General features: G+C 33.2%; 1 protein-coding gene across 6 annotated transcripts in view; it reads left to right on the forward strand.

Annotated features, from left to right (window-relative positions):
• The first annotated feature begins 4350 nt into the window (after window positions 1-4350).
• LOC106458728 (LARGE xylosyl- and glucuronyltransferase 2-B-like) overlaps window positions 4351-6187 on the forward strand; it is a 38948-nt gene continuing 37111 nt past the window's right edge. For all 6 annotated transcript variants that reach the window (XR_002610414.1, XR_002610413.1, XM_022385005.1 and 3 more), the window contains exon 1: window positions 4351-4524. The gene's annotated coding sequence lies outside the window, so the exon portion shown is untranslated. The remainder of the gene's footprint in view (window positions 4525-6187) is intronic.

The raw sequence follows: 6187 nt of genomic DNA on the forward strand, positions 1-6187 counted from the left end.
GTTCATGATATTTCATTTGAATATGTAACATTATAAGCAAGAACAGTAAGGGCATCTAAGCATCGAGACAGCATGCTTAAAATCAATGTTTCTCAAGTTCTGAAACATTTTCAATCACTCCTCTGAAAGACCTGTATCTCTCTACATTCGGTTTACACTTTTTTATAATATATATGTTTCGACTAGTTTAGCACAGTAGGGGCGGACTTATCATTCATTATACTAAAGTTAGGCCAACTACATCGGCATATGGCAACAGTAAAGATCATAAAATGTAGTCTCTAAAATTCTTGGCATTAATAATATCATATCACAGGATGCTGAGTTGCTACATTCATCAATACCTCTACCAGCCCACACTGTATTTCCACCATCGCGATATGCGTCATGTTCTTGTACGGAAGTGTGAACTGGATTTGAGTCCAGATTCTCTCCAAATGAGTATAGATCTGTTATTTGTCTCCACGTTGAAATGCTACTCACCAAGAAAGTGTATTGTGTCGTTTGTCCACTTTATACATATTTTGCCTCTATTGCAGGAGAGTTGTTTGGCTTTGTGTGAGCAGAATACACATCACAGAGCGTTTGGTTTTATGAACTTTGTTTCTAACAGTCTGTATGCTGGTACAGCATCTAGATATGGTTGCGAACATTTGATTCAGTATCGGTACAGATATCCCGCAAATGCGGCGAATCAGAACTGGTAGCTAGCAGTCACCTTAATAAAAGATCTGCACTGTCAAGATACTTGAACAACTGTATCATTAATATGAAGGCGGTTTCACATTCTGCTAAGAATGATTTGAGTCACTTGTTGCCAATCAGAAATGACCTATGCTTGACCAGCTTCCTCTACTCTAATGACTCTTCAAATGAATAGAATATCTAAACGTATATTTGAGGTCTGTTCATTGTTTATGTACAATTTGGAATCCTTTAATCACTGTGATCCACTTCGAAGTGTTAAATGAGATGGGACTGTGTTAAACCAATATATATATATATAGTTGGAAGACCAATCAATCATTTGAATTTTAGATCACATGACAGATCATAAACTGCCTCATTTGCCTAACACTCAATTGAAAGGGTGATTGACATTACTTTGTAAAAGTGATTTTACCTTATCAAAGACACAAGATATTAGGAAAAAGTAAGTCTGTCAAAAAAAATTATCTGTGATAACTGGGCTACAACAGACCCTTTATCAAGGTTAATTTAAAATCAAATATTCGATTTATCTTGTTGGTAACTTGCGTACTTTATTTTCAAAATTTTAATATTACGAAATTAAGGAAATCAAAATTCCTTGTTATAATTTTAATACACTTAAACTTAGAAGCAGTTTTTAAGTTGTTTTTTTTTTACCAAGTCAAATATCTTAATGATTATAACTCTCCCGATGGGTCAGCGATAAGGTTACGGACTTACAACGCTAGAATGAGGGGTTCGATTCCCCCAGTGAGTACAGTGCAAATAGCTCACTTTGCACTAAAAACAATGTTTGAAGTGAGGGTGGGATGCCATCCCACTTCATATAAGGCCCCCCCCCCGCTACCTTTTAGTAGATTGTAAGGAAAAGGTTCAATAAACAACGCAATATATATTTACGGCAGTAAGGGACTGGGAAAATAAACTATATTTTTATCTTAAAATGTCGTGTAAGAGCGAGACAAGAAGGAGACAATCTAGTACACGTTAAGGGCTGGTCGGTGTAACCCAGTTAGTGATCACAAGGTTACCACCACTTTCCATACTATAACTCGTAACAGTATACATGTGTTTAAACTTAATATTATTATTTTATTGCCTTTGAACTGTGTCTAACTAATTGTCCCGCCACACAAGTTGTGAATCACTGGGCGAATGAGCAGCTCAAGTTCCATATCGAATTACGTACAACACGAGCTGTTCGCGAGTATACTTATCGAATAATTTTTATTATTATTATTTCATTATCTTACCTAATCTAATCTAAGAAGTTTTAAATTTTTACATTTTAGTTACTTTTATAATAATATGTAAAGAATACCTGTAAAAACAAGAAATATAGTACTCAGCTTTAAAATGCTCACAGACAATCCCGCTTCCTCCTTCCCCACTTCAAGCACTGACTAATAAAACAACAACTTAGTGATTATTTTAGCGTTTATTTTTGTTTTGTGTTTGAAGTCCTGATTGTTTTAGTGCTTATTTTAGTTGTGTTTGTAAAGTAGTGATTGTTTTATTTTTATTTTTGGTTTGTTTTTATAGTAGTGATTGTTTTAAATGCAGAAAGTCAAAATGTCTGACATATTAAGTTTAATTTTTTTGTTTATTAGTTCACAAATATTAAACGTAAAGTATCAAATATTTTATTGCTTCCCATTACGTCAAAAGATTCACCTTCTAGTATTTGGTTTGGTTGTTTTAGAGAAAAGAGCCACATTGGGCTATCTGCTGTGTCCACTGTGGGGAATCAAACCGCGGATTTTTGTGTTATAAGTCCGAAGACTTATTACCGTCTAGTTACTAATTTGAAAGTTTTGAAATGAAGTTTCAGTTTTTAATTATTCTTTTCTTGTGTTTTTCAAAGTCAAAATGTCTAGTGATTATTCAACGTTTTTAGGACTCTTTAGAACTCCGGTTTCAGGAAGTTTGGACCTCTTGAATTGAATGTAGAAAGTCGAAGCTTTAGTGATTATTTAATATTTTTAAATGCAGAACGCCCAAACCTCTGGTGATTATTTTAGGTTTCAAATCAGAAAACCAAATTTTCTTGAACTATTCTAGCGTTTGTAAAATACAGAAAGTGAGATCTTCCAATGATTTTCTTAGTTCTTCTTTTTAACTTGTAATGAATATTTTGAGTTTTAAGTGAAGAAAGTTTAAATCTACCGTTATTATTTTCCACCAATTAAGTATATTAATAATAGAATCTTTTTAAACAGCTTGAAATATTATATAAACATATATTTACTGTGGGGAGTAAAAAAAAACAACAAAAAAACTCAAAACACCATACTTTTAATTTCTGAAGGGATGATTTCCAAGTTTCTGACTCAGTAATATGTAAGAGTTGAAAGCCAGCGTCGAAGAATTATTATATTTAAAACGTGTTTATCTAACTGATTTCTATGATCGAGTAACAACGACATAAATATGAGAAAGAAATTAACAGAAACAATTGCAAAGTATAACTGGGAATTAGGTAAGAGATAAAACTGAACTACAGAAATCTACAGAAGTCTGAGAGCTTAGTTCTTCTTCTTTAGATAGTAATATATACTTGCAACACCATTAAATTTGTTTCGAATGTTCTTGCTAAGCTATGCAAGGTCTATCTGCATTAGCTGTTTCTAATTATGAACCGATGGAATAGACAGTTAGTCAACAGCATTAACCGCCAACTCTTCGGCTACTCTAATCAAACAGTGGAATTTGACCGTCACACTCATAACGCATCCCAATTGCGGAGTACGATTTTGTTGCAAAGAATTGCGAACCATGAACCTTCCACTTCACAGTTCAGCATACTAACCACTAGGGCACACTCGGCCTGCTTCCTAAAGTTTGGCATTGTTACGTACTGGTTCTTTAGATCGGATGGCGAAGAACTATTATCAGAAGAGATTATGTTCTAGATATAGGCTACCATACTATGTTATAGATGTCTTATTCTTCCTTATGGTTTATTAGGAACAGCAATCTTTCCGCAAGTGGCTGCAGAAAACGAATGATAGTTGATATGTGAGACAATGATTACCTATTTGAGTAAATAAACTAATACTAGTTTTTCAAAGAAGTTATTTAAATTAGAAACTTTTAAAAATACATCAAACTTAGCCATACACTTTGGCCATGTCTTTTTCTTATAAGATGGGAAGATAAGATAAAAAGTACAGTTTTACTTGATTTCTTGACTCTTTATGGTGGTATCTAAACGACAGCTAAAGTGTCACAAAGAAAATCACAAAATGAGTTTTGACATTCCGACAATTAGGTAAGACAATATTTTTTATACTATTTGTAAGGTAAGTGATAAATCACTATGCGTGCATTATTTCCGACACTGCGAACGGAACCAAAAGCAGACTTTAGAAGTAGGGAGGGGAAATAACATTATTTGATAACGCATAGGACTTTTATTTATTATCTATAACACTACTCATACTTAAATCCTGGCTCCTTATTGTCAACTTCATAATAAACCCACACCTTGGAGCGCTAACGCCAATTAAGAAAATTTGATTTTTTTTATTAAATTGATTTTACGTATGTTAATCATAATATTAAAAACAGGATATCTACCCCTTACTAACAACCTAGCGGCGTGTTTTGTAAATGGGTTTTTGGTTTTTGAATGTGAGTCGTTGTCTATGTAGTTTGTTAATTACAAGGGTTTTGTTTTGCGTAAAGTACATCCATTTAAAATTTTAGTCTAAAGCATGAGGTAGAAATTCGACCAAAAGAAAAGATAGAAATATTTAAATATTGAAGACTAACGAAAAACATCGCAGAGAAATTGGTTTAGACATTGCGAAGGTAAGATGGAAGCTATGTAGCTCGGGTAATGTTTATTTAGTGAATTTTAGATAATAAATGAACCCGACCTTTGAATATAAAACTAAATTTATTGCATAGCGATGAAAAGATAATACGTAACACGGAAATTAGGTTTTGTGTGTCTGTATATTCACATTGTACTTAAATGTATATCAGTTTACCTTAAATAAAAACCTTAAGTTTTGTTTGTTGAATTTCGTGCAAAGCTACTTGAGGGCTATATGCGCTAGCCGTCCCAAATTTAAAAGTGAGGGAAGGCAGTTATCCAACGCCATTCACCGCCAACTTTTGGGCTACTCTTTTACCAACGAAATCTGGAATTGACCATCACATTATAATGCCTTCACGGCTGAAATGGCGAGCTTGTTAAAATTTTTGATAGATAAATATAAACGTCAGACCAGAGCTAAAGAAACTGTTTCTGTCATACCTTTCTTCTTCACTTACTCCAGACAGTAGATCCACAGGTCAAGAAATATGGCTGAGAACGTATTAAGTTGTATGAAATGTTAATTTTTACACGTTTTAAAATTAAATCTGGACAAGGAATGTGAAAATTGTTTCACTATTAAATAAGTTATAACCATACAAGTTAAAATTTCTTTCTTGCGTTAGTTCCCTACTGTGGATAAGTGGCAAGGTCTTAGGGCTTAAAATGCTAATAACCTGAGTTTGATACCACAGGTTGGCAGAATAAATATCCAGTTGTGTAACTTTGCTTATAATAACAGAGAAACAAAATTATTGCTTCAAAACGTAGATCTACAGATCTGAAAAACATATTTTAAAGAGAGAGGTTTCAAGGCAACCTGTAAGAATAAAAAGCTAATGACCCATAACTTTGAAATCTGTGTGTTTTAAATCCTTCAGTTACATTACTTTGTAGGACACCGAGTTGCTTGTAAAAAGTATTTGCACATTAATTAGTATTGAGGCTATGCATCTACGTTCCTATATTGAGGCTATGCATCTACGTTTGTCAAAAATAATTAAAACAAACTATTAAATATTTCGAAATTTCGAAACAACTGACATTATTACTTCATGCGTGAAGTTTGTACATTGATTTAGCTAGAACGGTGTGAAGATGTCGATACCATATTTTGTAGACCATAAAATTTGGTACGGATTAAACTTTCGTTTAACTAGTTAGGTTCATAAGCTATACTTTCATGTGAACGAGTTAAAATACACTCTTTCCTTTAATAATTAAAGCAGTATATAACATTGCTTACGAGCAATCTCTTCCTCAATACTATTCTTCGTTTACTCATCTAGTTTCAAGATATATATGTTTCGCTTAATAATTGTACAGGTGAGCCGCTTCAATGTTTTAATAATTGTACAGGTGAGCCACTTTAATGTTTTAATAATTGTACAGGTGAGCCGCTTTAATGTTTTAATAATTGTACAGGTGAGCCGCTTTAATGTTTTAATAATTGTACAGGTGAGCCACTTTCATGTTTTAATAATTGTACAGGTGACCCACGTTCATGTTTTAATAATTGTACAGGTGAGCCGCTTTCATGTTTTAATAATTTTACAGATGAGCCGCTTTCATCTTTTAATAATTTTAATAATTTTTCATGTTTCTCCTTCCCGCGCTTACTAGGTATTACACAGCGTGGTCACAAGTAAATAG

This window comes from Limulus polyphemus, unplaced genomic scaffold (assembly GCF_000517525.1).
Source record: "Limulus polyphemus unplaced genomic scaffold, Limulus_polyphemus-2.1.2 Scaffold506, whole genome shotgun sequence".
Taxonomy (NCBI): Eukaryota; Metazoa; Arthropoda; class Merostomata; order Xiphosura; family Limulidae; genus Limulus; species Limulus polyphemus.